The sequence below is a fragment of the Plectrocnemia conspersa genome, unplaced genomic scaffold (assembly GCF_051122295.1).
Source record: "Plectrocnemia conspersa isolate PC_06_02 unplaced genomic scaffold, ASM5112229v1 ptg000014l, whole genome shotgun sequence".
In the NCBI taxonomy this organism is placed as follows: domain Eukaryota; kingdom Metazoa; phylum Arthropoda; class Insecta; order Trichoptera; family Polycentropodidae; genus Plectrocnemia; species Plectrocnemia conspersa.
The window spans coordinates 21,831,380-21,847,553 of record NW_028277178.1 but is presented as its reverse complement, the minus strand read 5'-3'; positions in this window follow the sequence as shown (position 1 = coordinate 21,847,553).

The window sequence follows — 16,174 nt, the reverse complement described above, 5'->3', positions numbered from 1 at the left end:
AAATCGAAGCGACCGGAAACCAGACGATTCCTAAACGTTTGGCATTGTTCCATCTATTTTCGTCTGACGACTCTCTGTCAGAGTCATTCTGAGCTCTGGATAATACTGATTGTTCCAGAATAATTTCCCTGCGGCTTGGTATGAAAGCGACAGGTGCAATCCCGAGCTTTTCACCTGGTTCGAAGGCTTTATTCGCGCTCGTTGATTTACGAGTTGGCCAATTAGCGGCCATTGTTTACGGAACCAGCCGGGGTCTGAAATAAAACCGCAAGACGCGAAATTAAGATTACACTGCACAATCGCAGCTAATGATATATCTCGCTCTCTTTGGTGAGCCTGAGAAAACTTTCAGCACGAAACTCCTCAAAAAGACCGTTCGCAACAAAATAGCGCGAAATTTTGTTGCCAACTCGCTCTCTCGCTCCCTTTTATGGAAGCTTCTTAAAAGCTTGTTTACTATAAATACATGAAAGACCCTATATATATATATTTGCACAGTTTGTCGGTGAGGTTTTCGGAAATATGTATCTACATATACATTCTATTCAATATACATTTGAAAATATATTAAAATTAAGATATACCTTATTTTTTAAACCTGTCTCATCTAACTCACTTACAACTTTAAACTAACTTTAAACCGCAAAATATAGTATTTAAACTGATCTTACAAGAAATAAAATATGTTTGCAATAATTAAACATTTATTGTCTTTTCTAATAATATAAATAGGTATACCGCAAAAAAATAATATAACCATAATATTTTGGTGAATATTATTACTAAAAAGTATTAAATACATAAAGCTCATTTTAAGCCATATTAATTAAAATATTATTATTTTGTAAAAAAAAAACATATATAGAGAAAGTATATTAAAATATTTTTAAAACATTTTTATCTCTATCAATAAACTAATACCTCCATTATATTCAATAGCCATATACCTATTTTATTTTATAAAACTAAGTTCGCAGACCTTATATACCTTTGCTAGTTACACACTTCTACTACTATTCGATCTCCACCCACTGCGAAAGCTTTACGACAATCATAAATAAAAGTAGCCCGCCGGCGGCGCCGCCCATGAGAACGAAAAAAATCGCAACTTCCTATTCAGTAAAATTTCCACCAAAACTCTCCCTTAGCTATATAATCGTTCCGCTAACAACCAGTCGTTATTTATTGTTTATTTCGAAGATATTTTTTTATTTTATTTCGTACACATCCCATCCATTGAAACGTTAGAAAGCTTTTATCAATATACAAACAACACACGAAAAATATGAAGTTATACCCTGGCACGCATATGCACTAAGTATTAAGGTTAAATTACGAATATAATCAACAAAAATCAAATTAAAAAATATATACTAAAATGCGCTACATTGCTTAACAAAGTTGGCTTTATTTAATTCGAGAATAATAAAAAGGTAATTTGAATACCTCAACTCTCGGTAGTTCAGTTGACAATACCGCAATAAAGCAAAGGAATTTGTAATCAAAGACGGATGCTGAGAAATGAATGTAAAATTCGTTTTACTCAATCCAACGCTGCTTATTTGATACAATGTTTGAAATATTGTGAATTTTTGTTTAATTAATAATTTTATAAGAATTTATGTGTACATATAAAGTAAGAATACAAAAAACTCTTATATTTTTAATTAATAAACTTAAGAGACAATTCTAAGTACTCAGTTACATATAAACTTATACTATTTGATATAATAGATTTAATAGTTGGATACCTTTGCTTTACAAAAAGCTCTTTAGCTATGTTCCATCAAAACTTTAAACAATAAAGACGGCTGATGTATACGTATTGTAACACGTAGATAGTAATTAAATACAATTTTTTTATTGAAGGTATCTATTATTATTTATTTTTATAAAAGTACCGTCACAATTTTATTACTAAATAACTTATATTTTATTTAACTTTGTTTCCTATGGCAGTTTTAATCCTACTGTATTTTATTGAACCTTTGAATATCAATATTTTGTATCATAGTACTTGAAGTAAATAGTATTTTTCTAGCATATCAAATCAATAAAATTAAATAAAATAAAATAATTCAGCATTCAAAATATTTTTGGGTTATTTACATATAAAAGTAAATGTTGTGAAATAAAAAAAAAGAATCCAGCACTATTGTGTTATAATATATAATAAATCCACTAAATCACTTCCATCTTATTGTAATTGTTTTTTAGTATTGACCATTAAGGATACTGAGCGCTTATATATTAAATACAGCTTTAAGAAAATGAGTTTCCGTTAATAATTAACAATCTTAGTTTCTGTTTATAATTAATATTAAATAATAATTGTGTTCTTAATTTTAAATATAATTCTTTTAATAATTAAAAAAAAGTAATTCACCACCAAATAGCACATCCGTCCCATATCCCATAAGTACCACTAAAAATACTACTCTTTGTTTGGAAAGGATGCGCGTTAAAGATTATTCTTTTACTCTTAGGCTACCGATCCATCAAGACCGTTTTTATTTTAAGATATAAGCATATTTTATGAGTGTATCTAAAAATCAATGAAATTTTCATGTAATATTCATAAATGCAATTCGCTAAAACTATATGTAACACTTTATTACAAAAAAAACGCAGTGAGAGATGGATCAGGAGAGACGCCACAGAATCACGGCAGCATAGACGAGCCAGGATGCTGCGTGGATACGAGACATATCAGCGGATCTTCAGTATCACCACAAGAACACATTATAACACATTATAACCTAGCTTCTTTACGAAATCACAGCCGACAATAATACAACTGGACATGCCAGTAAAAGCCTTCTGACATCAATGTCCTGCCATTTTAATTTCACTGCCTGATTCAACTCTTTATTTCTCTATATATGTAGTAATTTGCATATGTTCTTAAAAAAAATGTTACCTGCTTTAATTTTAACTGCAGATTCAGACACCTTTGGAATCTAAGCAAAAAAGAAGTTTACGAAACACTTAACAAGACGTTATTGTAAACAAATGTTAGTCATTACTAAGCAATATAAGTATACTCATTGTAACGCGCGGAAAAATATTCTTTGGAATTATCATGCGTTGGATAAGAATGTTTTCCTTATTAAGTCGTGTGAAGAAACCGTAAACATATACTATACACATTTAGGAATGGCTATCCTGAATAAATACCTGAGCTGTTATTAAAAAGGGACGTATTGACTTTTATCTTACTCGTCGAAGCTGTTCACAGGAAAAGTATAAAAAGGTTCGCAAGAACTGAAACATTATTTTTTTCAAAAACTACTTTGGACTACTAACCAAACATTCTGTTATAACACTACGATCTATCTCATATCAACGCGTGACACTGGCACTTTAATTATAATAACATATTGGTATTAATACAATAATTATGCTATAAAACACCAGATAGACCTACCAAGCGTCACACTGGTGACAAACCACTCGTTTTGTATTGAATTTGTACTTATAGAAATCGTTGGTATTTAATCACTTACCACAATCCAGTCGACGCATATTACACTTATGTTCTCTGATAAGCTTGTGAAGATCACCAATATGTAAATAAGTATACTTGTAATTAATTATCAGAGTTAAATTTATTATATATCAAAATAAAAACATATAACACTAAATAACCGTCCATTGTAAATATTTTGTCACAAAAAGAATTTTTCTCTTTAGAAATTATAATAATGAATATTTAATATTATAAATGTTTTTAAATAAATCATTTTAATCTACTTTTAGTGAATTTTAATTTTAAGATGCTCAATAATTTGTTAATAAACGTGTTTATTTTATTGCATGAATTATACTTATATGTAGATATAAAATCTTTAGTGGGCTGGCATCGCTCGAAAACTTTTCAGCTGCATTAAAATTCACATTTTTTTGTGTAAATATACAATATAAAAATTTTCGAGTGAAAATATGGGTCCCGTTGTCGAGGATGAGCTTCCGAAAAAAAGAGCATCGGCGCCTAGCTCTTTGTCCGTGGCAAACTTTTGATGAAAGCTACTGCGGAGCTTTTAATGCTCGGACGCAGCGGCGATGAAGCTACTTTGAGCGACTGTAAAGCAGGGTTGCTTTTGTGAACCTCCAACAATGGGCACAACTCGGGATGAATATGGATGTGACCCACTGTCCGACTAGCCTTGTGCCTTATATTTTGTTCTTCGACTAGACCTTCAAGACGGCTAAAGAAATACAAATTTTCATTTATTATTTCACATCGACTAAAGTTTAAAGGGATTTCTATATATTTACTGTTACATTAGAGATCTATTTTCGAATGATAACAAAAATAATTTAAATATAGCTACATACATAACTCACAATATAAAATCCTTTTATACGCGCATATTCAAAGGTGCTTATTAAATTTGATTTTATAAAAAAGGTATATCATATTTTAATGTATTATATATATATAATTTTTTTTTATGTTACAAACTCTGGTAATCTTGACGAACAGTACTGTATTAAATACACTTTTTAGTATAAATATTTGTCATTACTAAATACGGCTTTAAATCAATAATCAATAAATTGTAAGGGTATATAGATTCCAGTTAATATAAATATATTTTCAACAATATAAAAAATATTAAAGTAAACGCACCTTTGCTTAACTTATTGCTCTTTATATTCATATTCGTCAAAACCTTTTCTCGTAGAATTCGAGGGTAAAAATTCCGATGAACTTTTTTTTGTTTAACCTCACCCCGCCCGATCTCGATAAGACAGCATTCCGCGCCAGCCACCATATCTCAACCGGTAACGTCTGTTCCTGGGATCAACGTTTCACCCCATTTAACGTGACTAATGTGAAAACTTGTAAAAAAGTAAAACAGAGATTAATCATATTCGGCGCAGACGTCCCCGATGGGATTGTGCGCCGCAAAGGACCGTAATAAAACCGGCCAAAGGAATATAATCATATTTTAGAGCGGCGTGGGATAATAAAACGACGAAGAAAGTTTGACCATCGAACCATGCTCTTATTCTACTTCATCTTGCATAAGCGTTTCCTTGGAGTTTATTTTTTTTACCACAGTTTGCTTGTATTATAGATATTAAACTATACGAATATATAAACATGTCGGTATTTTTAATATTCATACAATAATATACAAATTCAGGCACTTCCGACAGATATAATATAAAATATTATCTCAAGGGTATCCATTACGATATTTATATGTTATACAAAATTCATTGGTCTATGCTTTTGATAGTAAAACATATTTACAAAATGCCTACATAATAATATTGAATAATATATGTACATTAAGGAATATTGCAATGCCAGATATAATTTATATACATACCTCTCATCAATAAATGTGGATATTTTGTTAAAGAAAATTTAAATAAAAATGTAAAAATGCGTAGTGTAAAACTGTAAATATTTTTGTGTAGATTAAATTATTCAGGAATCACAATTTATTTTCTAATAAATTATATAATATAATACTATAATATAAAATTATAGTAAGTAAGTATTAAGTACCATTAAAATTAGTTTTACATTGAAATGCCTCAACTTACGAGTTTAATTCGTTTCGTGACGGAACAAGTAACTCGTATGTTTTTTTATATTTTCCCCATTGATTTAATTGATTTCATAATTTTAATTATTGGGTTCCAGAAGGGATTCCTCAACGTAATAAGGAAAATAGTCCAATAACATTTAAAAAGTATATCGTTTTATTTTATTAAAGTGTTTGAAGGCGAATGAAAATATAACAAGAAAGTAGCATAAACTTTAATGTCGTTTGCACTTAGTAATATACTTGAAATAGCAATATATAATACAGATATCTGATGCAACGCGTGTAGAATAATGCGTAGGTGTATTTGAAATGTTTATATTCTCCTTATTATAAATTCACTCTACAGTTTCAATCGCGGTGTTTTGAGTTAATGTCTTCTGCCGCGAACGTCGGCCTGTTACAATTAAAAAGTTTATGTAAGTTTATAGCTGTGTAGTTAGGCTTAGGGCGAGTATATACAGAGTTAATTATAACCCAGTACTTAGCATTAATTCGCTCTTCTATCGTTGTTACTTCCAAGTTAATGTAATAATTTTGAGTAGTTTCACTGTGGTTCATATTTGATTTTAAAATATCACTTCCAGCTCTAATAAGACGACCATTCGTATATGATTTATAATCATAAAAAAAGTTTTGATCGACATTTTTTAACAAGTTCCAGATATTTAGGTTATATATACTATGTGTAGTCTTTTTTGAAGACCGTTTGCATTCCAAGCTAAAAATACGCCATACATTAATTTTCTTAAAGTTTATAAATTATGCGAGTAGCTATAAAATTTTGTAATTGTTGTTGCATATCCATTATAATTTGAAATATGTTTTAGTGACTTACAAAACGTGAAAAAATAACAAAAATGAAATAAGAGTTCATAAATAAAAATTGAATAAAAAACATATAAATGATATAAAATAGAATGATTTTGTAACGAACAAACTAATTTTTGTATTAAAAAAATGTTTAAGAAAAGATGAATACAACTTATTTATATGCATCGCATAATATAAATAATTTCCTTCGGAGCGACAGAGATTTTTCTATTTATGTAAAATCTAAATACTACTTATACAACGTTAAATAACCCATTTACAGCGATTTTAATGTTGTGTTATATGTCATATTTCAGACCAATAATTTAAAAAAACATGTTAAAGATAACTGAAGCAATCTTTGCTTTTTGAATTAAGCTTTTCCATAAACTTTTCTACGGAAAATTAATAATAAAAGATTTATTACACATTTTACAATACATAAAAATATAAATATATGATTTATTTTATTATTATCCGAACTTCATATTAAAAATATAAGATTCGGCTTATTAAAAAGCGTTTTAACCGTTCAATAAAAAACAGATTTTTTCATTAAAATGGGGCACCACCGTGGAAAACCTTTTTACAGCTAAAGTCACAAAGTACCCGGCATAATTCAGAAAGAATTAAAATATCCATCGCCTTGAAAAAATATAACACTTACATTGAGGATTGCTCTCAAAACTGCCGTTTATTATCTGTTCTAGTTCCCAACGGTTCGAAAATTCTCCCCACTCTTTTATTGTCCAAAATGAGGCGAAAAAAATCCCCTATAGAGAGGACCATATATTTAAATTCTGGAACGATTCCCCGCGGTTAGCTTTTAGTGATGCCATCAGAAAAATAGCCAGTACGCATTGTGTACTTAAAGGTGTCATGAACCGTTAAGTCTTTTAATATGTTTATTTTATTTATGTTAAGGCTAAAAATCACTTTTTTTATTCAACTACATTATTTAAGGAATGTATGGCATGAATACCCACCACATATTAGCAAAGTGCAAAATCGCGTGCAAAAATACCAGCCGCGGTTAAAGGGCTAAGGACCACTTCATTTTTTTCCCTTAGATTCTTTGTAGTAGGACTTTCTCTCAGGCACATTATCTAAGAACTTTCTTGAGACTCTCAGAGACTGGTATTTACACTTAAACTTTCACTTCGGTGTTTAAAGCATCGAATTTTCCAGAACTCTTCAACTTCCGACCAGCGATAATTGCAGAAACCGCCGCTTCTCTCTTCGCATCTCCTGCCTTAGGACGAAGTCTGGAATCCAGAACCTGCAGCCTATTTTCACATACATATTTTTTTAAATATTTTTTTTATTTTTTGTGTACATTTTTAAATATTAAAAATATATTTTAAAACTAATTCAATTTTAGTTCTGAAAACATTTAAATTTAAAGTAAGAAAATGGTTTTGAATTTAAAAAAAAAGTGGTAAAATATTTTTCATATAATTCGTACAAACGATTCTCATATTTTCAATATTTTTAAGCTTATTCGCTTTTCATTATTATTGGTAAACCCATAGTATCTAAAAATATTTTTCTTTGCCGTATGTTTTTCTTCAGTAATATAAACCGAAATAACAATATGTTTTTGTTATTACTGCATGTTTTAAGGTTGAAATTACGGAGTTGATTATGGCTAAAAAAGTCTGAAATAAAAAATCAAAATATTTTGCATTTATTAAAAAATATGGCATACAATTCTTTGTATTTCTTTCCTAATTAAATTCATATTATCGTTGAATAAAAAGTAATCAAACGGCACAAAGGAGAGCCGAAACGAGTGTATTTTTCAATTGAGCCATTCGGTCGGCATATAAAAGAACTGCGCAAAATAGGCGGCCCTGCAAAGGGCGTTTATCCATTTCGGCGGTGATGTTTTGCTTTTCATTTCGGCTTTAAATAGTGGCCCGGGGTGTGGGAGTTGTCCTAGTTGAATGACAATATTTAATTATGCGAGATTTTTTCGTCTCCCACATTTCGCCAACAGAAGTTAAGCAAATTACACCACGCTTCGGTGAATAGCGCGTGGTCTAAAGCCCTTTGCGTAAAATACTGTCGGGAAAATAATTAAACCGAGAGGGAGACACAGGGAATTCATTCACGATACGACAACAAAGGGACGAATTCAATTTAAGGCGTTAATTTTAAATGAATCGCTAATACGTGCACAACAGGACCGTTTCGGTAATATGTCGCTTTCGCGATATATGGTAATCCGTTCATCTTCTTTTTATTGTTACATACAAATATAATTAAAAAATCATGTAGTACGATCCGAAAGTATTTGACACAAAATATATTTAAGCATGTTTGAATTGACTATGCTTTCTTTATGTTTATTTACTAAAACTAGATTTTACTATTTTCCTAATAAGTTTTTCTTTAACCTTGTGCTTTTATGATATTTTTTGTGTCCTTCACTTTTTAAAAAAAAAATACTTAAGGACACAAAAAAATATAATAGAAACAGAAATATTTTTAAACTACGTCGTAGTATGTTTATATATATGATTTTATTATTCTAAAATCTAGTAAATCTTTCACAATATAAAGCGAAATTGCGATTTTAATGTTTTGTGACGGTGTTAAAGCTTCAAACATGAAGCTTTTAATAACACATGACACGAAGCAGATTTTTTTATATCAGCAAAGCTCATATACATATTCTAAAGACGTCAACTCTTGCAGTCTAGGCTGGAAAAACAACAGGTTGCCCTTTATAGCCTCAAAGCTAATTATAGAATTTCATAACATGTATGTAGAAGGAACCACTCTATAAAACAATGCAGTGTTTGTTGTGAGCAGGACAAAATAAGTTAATTGTGATGGATATAATTCAGCTTATTCCAGGATTTTCTGAGCTGAGATAATTGCCCCTATGCTATATGATCAACCCTCGCACTACTGTGGTATATTCTTAAAATGTATATTAAAACGTAAGATAAACAAACCTGTCTTTTTATATAATTTTATATACATCAATATTGTTTTATTTATTATTAAAAATTAGTAAATGTAATTAATTATATTATTATCATTTAATTAATTAATTAATTATTATTTTAATATTTTGGTAGCTATTTTGCCTTATTTAAATTTAATTAAATTAGGAATATTTTAAACGAAGAAGCAAAAATGATATTTTATATGTCTGTATATATATATATATAGATTTTCTTAGAGAAGAAATTGTGTAAGGGAGAGAAGATGTAATTAGGCTAACGATATAGCTTTTCATTTCAAATCCGTAAAAATGTTAGCACGGCAAATTGGTAAATTTGTTTTTCCGAGATATCTCATTTTTCCGAAGCTCTCGGCCAGCCGGTGTGAGATTTGCATTGATATAAAATTTAATTTCGGTTTTATAGTAGGGCCCTTCACTAGGCGCGGTCGGCAGAATTCCGATATTGAATTTTTTCCCAAGGTTCCCGCCGAGTTATCTCGATTGCCATTTTTTTATTCGACTATATTAGGGGCTGCTCCGGGGGTAATCTGCGGCAGCTGTGAAAGGGTATCGTTAAGTGAACCCTCAGAAGGGTTGCGGCCGCCGGAAATTATAATTAGAAGCCTCTCAAGGCGCACTAAAAATCCCTTTTTAACTTTATTGTGTCCGCAACGAGACGATTTTCGCGCCGGATCCTGACCATTTCGAATTTAATTCGAATTAAATTTTCCATTAGGAGCCAAATAGTTTTTAACCGATATTGCTATTTTCATATCTTCATCAGGATATTTGCTTACAAAGCAACTTTTTAATAAATTTAAGACAATAAATATATTACTTATTTATTTACAATCTTTAAAGTTATATTTTGGCTTATTGTTGATCTATTAGTATTTCTTCATAATATGTTTTTAGTTCACTGAAAACAGTAACTTGAACCACGGAGGTAAACTAGTTTCTTAATTGTCAGAATAACATACACAATAAAAAAATAAGTTTGAATTTAGATGAAAGGATTATTTAACAATGATAAAAGATACGTTTTCGTTGTTTAAACAAATTTCAAAAAATCTTCAAATATGTATCAAATATCTACAATACATAAACAAATTTGTTATATAGTTGAAAAATATCTACTTAGGTACATAGATCGATACAAATTTGGCCCTGGGTAGGTGCAAACAAAGAAAAACTACTGATTACACACACAACGCCTGGACATCGGTTATTCGAATCACATTAAATCAAAGCGTTACACAGCAAGCAGTGGTAGTTTTTCGTCGCCCCGGGCGCCGACATGTAAAGGGCGTATTTTATTATTGGCTTTACATCGAATACGCTAATGTTAGCCGAATCGCGATCCGAAACGCCGATAGTACTCGGGTCAGACCATTAAAGTTCAACTTGGGGTCGTACCGTATTCGCCCGTTTATGGGCCGATGTGTTCATTAGAGGGCTTCTATTATTCAACATAACTTGTGTTTACCCACGTTCTCACAAAGGACTTTTTTTCTGAGAAAAGAAAGTAAAAAAATAACCTTATCGACGCGAGCCTGATGCCTTTCAACGACTTCGTAGTAGCGCATTAGATTAATAACGAAGCTTATAATGTGCTTAGCGTATGAAAGTTTGTGATGTTTCAAAAATGAATAAATATGGCTGAAGTGAAGTTTATAAACACGTCAATGTATTGAGTGTATTTCTGATTGTTGACGATATACTGTTTTTATTTTTCTGAATAAAGGATCCAAACATCCATACAACTTATTTACCCATTAAAAAGTATTTCAATAATCCATAATAAATTTTAACAAATAAACATTTTTTAAAATATCATTGTAATAATCAACACAACTAATAATAATTTTTTAATTGCAATTAGGGATGTCTTATTACAAATTAAATACTAAATTTATATACTGAAATCTAGGCCCTAATTAATCCCCAAAAAATATATCAGCATCTTATAAAATATTATACTTCTCATTCGAAAGACTACAAAATAATTTTAAGACACGATTTATTTTACACGAAGCTCAACACCACCCAGATCAAAAACTATTATTAACGACATTGCTTTAGAACAGACCATAAACCTACATATAATATAATTACAAAAAATATTTTTTACACTAAAATAACTAATAGAGTTTCGGGTTTCTAAACCTTTGAGGTGTGACTTCTCAGCCAGTAAGTGAGAATTTTATTAGTTAAATTTATTGTGATTGGCAAGATCGTAATTTTCCGAGCGGTGGTAGAGAAACTGGCGGAGGGATGTCAGTGTCAGTTTTTTTTGTTATGTTAATTTATTTTGTATTGAAATCGCTTACAATAATTAAAATTAAAAAAAATATTAGATAATTGTAATGTTTTTTTCTTTAATATTTATTAAGTTATATATGTAAATATATAACTATCTGGGGTACTTCAAAACAGTGAAAAACCTACTGCTATACATGTACGGCGATACTCCTCAAAGGGTCAACACGAGTCTTAACATGACTCAGATCAGTAAAGTAACTCTTTACAATACAGCAGAAACCAACATTTAATATATTAGAAATACAAAACTTATTTAAGTACTAAGAGAACTATAGGAGTCTTAGGTTAGAAAAAAAATGGTTGATTAAAATAGAAAAATTTTAATAATTCCCAGATCATCTATTATATTTCTTATTTAAATCTAGTTAAACATGTTAACAAAAAAAAAACACTTTTATAACTTATCTTCCAATAGAATTTATGAGTTGAGATAAAACATCCGTTTGTTTCAATTAAACAAAAAGATATTGCTAATAAAGTTAAAAAAAGCATCTTTCAATACCAAAAAATACAGCAAACTAAATCCGAAATCGTATGTCTAGTGAATCTCTAAATCTAATAAAAAATATTAAAATTTTATATTATATTTCATATAATATTTAAAGAAAAAATAAAAGATTTTTTTACTTATCTTCTAACAACACTTTTGAAGTGAAATAAAACACCCGTTAGCTTAAATTTAACGATTAAAAATATGTTGTTATATAAGTTTACAATGCATCTTTCAATAACAAAAAAATACAACAAAGAAAATCTGAGATCTTGAGTCGAGTGAAACTAGAAAAGCTCAGAAAATGTTCGATAACGCAATAAAAATATGTCGAATAAAAATATATTTTACTGATCCACCTATAATTAGAATTACTTTTACACATGTTTTTGCATTTAAAATATTTTATTTACGTATAAAATTCTTTCCATAATCTCTAAGGATTACGTAAATAAACCATACGATAAAATAAATCATAGTTTCACAATTTCGATTAACTCGCAATACTTATTTATGATTGCCACTTAAGGAGCCTAATGTCACACGATTATATTTATACTATAAAAACCTACATGTATAAATTATATATTGGTGAACTCCATATTGGTACGATATACGTATATTATCTTAATTCAGTGCCTGTTATGACACATTTTCGTCGCAGATAACGTTCAATCGCGTTATTGAGGTTAATATTGAAGCTTGACGTAATTACGCGGTCTTAATTAGCGACATCAAAGCTCGATAGATAAGTGGTTTATTTGTAATATGAATCATATTATAAAATAAGTAAAAGTATATTTATTTATTTTTATAATATGTATTCATTTAGTTGTAAACTCAAACTTCACACAGTTTACTTAACTTGTGTCTGTCTTTTGGCTGCGTAATGAGAACAACACGAGTGTTTAAGTATAGCTTGCGTGCAAGCGAGATAGCGCCAAGTTAATTTTTAATAATGAACTTGTTCCATATTATTCTGACACAAGGTTATCTCGGGGATTTCAGATTTAGATCCTTACATGTTCAGATATTAACATAAACTTAGTCGTGAGTCAAAGTTTTGCCACTTGTTAGGTTTGAGCACGTATGAGCGCGAAACGCAAATTTCAACTTTATAAAACACTCCATTAATGCACATAGATTAATTTACATTTTGCGGATTACGTTAAATAATATAATCACCTAGCATTTGCGCATTCTATATACAAACATGGCTTGTAAATTTATATGGCTTTTAGTTACACGAGTAACAAAAAAAATACTACTTCCTTTTCAACGCCAAAACCATCGGCATGTTTTGAGTTAGTCCGCCATATTTTCTTAATATTATTTTAAGCTTTTATCTAGATCTTTACTCTTTTGACCTTTGTGCAATTAAACTCTTAATATTTTACATAACTATACCTTTTAATATGTTAAGAAATTCGGGTTAAAATGCTAATTATTTTTTATTCATAATTGGTTTAGAATGAAGATGATTAGTATAGTCTGATTAAATGTTTTTCTCTGTTTAACTAAATAAATTACTTTTATTTATTAAATAATTATGTATTGAATTATAGACTGCTTTAATATACTCGATAACTATAACGTAATATGATACATACATATGTATTATATATACATACAACTGTTCTTGTCTTTTTACAAACACGTGGATTAAAACTGCTACGTTTACGTTAGCGAGGCTGCATAAACGTAAATAGGAATAGTAAATGAATTTCAAATTAAATAGGTCGTTTAGAGTACACATCACCGGCGGCAAATAACAGAGGAGGTCTTGAATAAATTACGAGCACAGGTGAGGGCAGCTTATCAACTGGCCGTTAATGTATCCTGTTCGCAATCGTTGCATACGCTAAATAATTAAAGCGACTAATACTTGCCAGCGTAGGGCTATTACACGTCCAAAATATCTCATTAAAAATGTACCGGTGCTGTGTATAACGTCGATTGTTGGAAATTTTCCATAGTTTTACAGTTATTATAGAGAGAAGGCTGGAAAATTAAGGTTTTAGATACCCTGCTTTTAGTGATCGTATTTACAACGCTTTAAATAATTTACACGCAATGATTTTATACTAAATCTGTTATTGTGAATTTATATACTTCAAATATACTAAATAAAAACATAGTTGTAATAGCATTATTAACCATTTTTATTAAATTATGTACTGTTTGTATTAAATCTTCATCTTTAAGATGCACGCTACCTGCGAACTTATAAATTGAATAAATATATGCAACTTTTTAAGTGCTATATTGGACTTTCATAAGTTATACCGGCATAAAGAAAAATATTCTACACTCTACAAAATGCCCTGTTTAAGATATGTGTAGAGAGTATTTATATTTTCAAGCAACTTTTTTTTTCGTATAAAGCATAGATAATATAAAATTAAAACAAAAATAAACGACATCTTTAAACTTATCTTCGCATCGTTATTAATTATATTAAATTTACACACTATTATTTAAAAATATTAATGTTTGCATTAAAAATTTAGTGTTCATATTTTTTGTTTAAATAATAAGCGTTATTCTATCATACTTATTGTTTATATGGGTCAAACTGTATTCATAAATTAATATTTAATTCCATATACGACACTAGAAAGATCTTTGTTTGGCAATGCGCCCAGAAAATTCAAAAAGTCGGACGCCATTGCCTTAAAGAATCAAAATTTAAGTTACATCCTAAAAATCTCATTTAATAGCTAAATATTATACGAATTAAGTTTAGGAAACAATCGTAATCGATGCTTGACAAATACATTCATAAATATACACAATGTTTTATTATGCAAAGTTATGCGACATGAAATCTACACGCCAACGAAACCAGAAAACCTAATGCATTATTTATCTACGTACGTGTATCAAAGCAAAGGCGTTTAAGCTCACTGCCGTAAAAAATGAAAATAATAAACCTATAAATAAACTGTTAAAAGTCGATTTCTGCACAATTATACTGGTCTCAAAAAATAAAAAATCACTTAAATTAACCAATTGAGAAATACAAATTTTTGGCAAGATTAACAAAAATAATATATCTCAGTTTAAAATAAATCCAGAACAAATCTTGAAAATAGAGCAAAAAAATATAATTGAAGAAGCAAAAATCTGCCACAAAGAGATCTTTGAAAAAACTGGATCACTGATAAAACATGGAACCTGATCAAAATAAGACAACAACTTTTACAAAGAGGTGTAATAACTGAGAAACACAAGAAATGTTATGTAAATTCAGAGAAACTGTTTATGTGACAAGAACAAATATAATACATAAATGAGAGCTCAAGAAACCCCATAATAAATCTCTACGAATATTGCTCAGAATTAAATAAAGCAAACTCACCAAAAATATTCAGTACTCTAAACGAAGTCAACTTTGAACCAGATATTTTAGCGGCAGAGATTTAAAAGTTACTTTATTTAAAAAACAGAATATGGACAAATTAATAGATAGCGATGAAGTTCCAACGAAAATTTTTATCTATGCAGAAATTTTCTATCCAGAAGTCGTTTTAAATGGAACCATGTTGCAAGATCACTCCGCAAAAGGGTTTTGCAAGACAAACAATTAAAAATCAGCAATATAGATTATTATTTATATAGAAACTCAATCTTACAAAAGTAAATTTTCTTTTAGATTAAAATAAAAATATTCCCATTTATTTTAATACAAGTATTATAAGAATTTTATTTATTTACGGTACTGGAATTCCATGCCACCAATTTATGTTAAATGTGACTACATTGTGATAAAATTTCAATTAAAAAAAATAAAATTGCTTGTAAATTTGCTCATTTTGAAAACGTTTTTTTTTTGAGATCATATAAAAATAATGCACAGTATAATTTTCTAGAAAATGTCAGAGCATGACATTGATTATTTCTTAACGGTTAGCAATTTACCGAAGCTTATCTCTAAAAAAAACGAAGAAGACTCAAAAATCATTTTAATACACATTTAAAAAAAACAGGCCAGCATCAATAGTAAACATAAAAATACAGTACTGGACC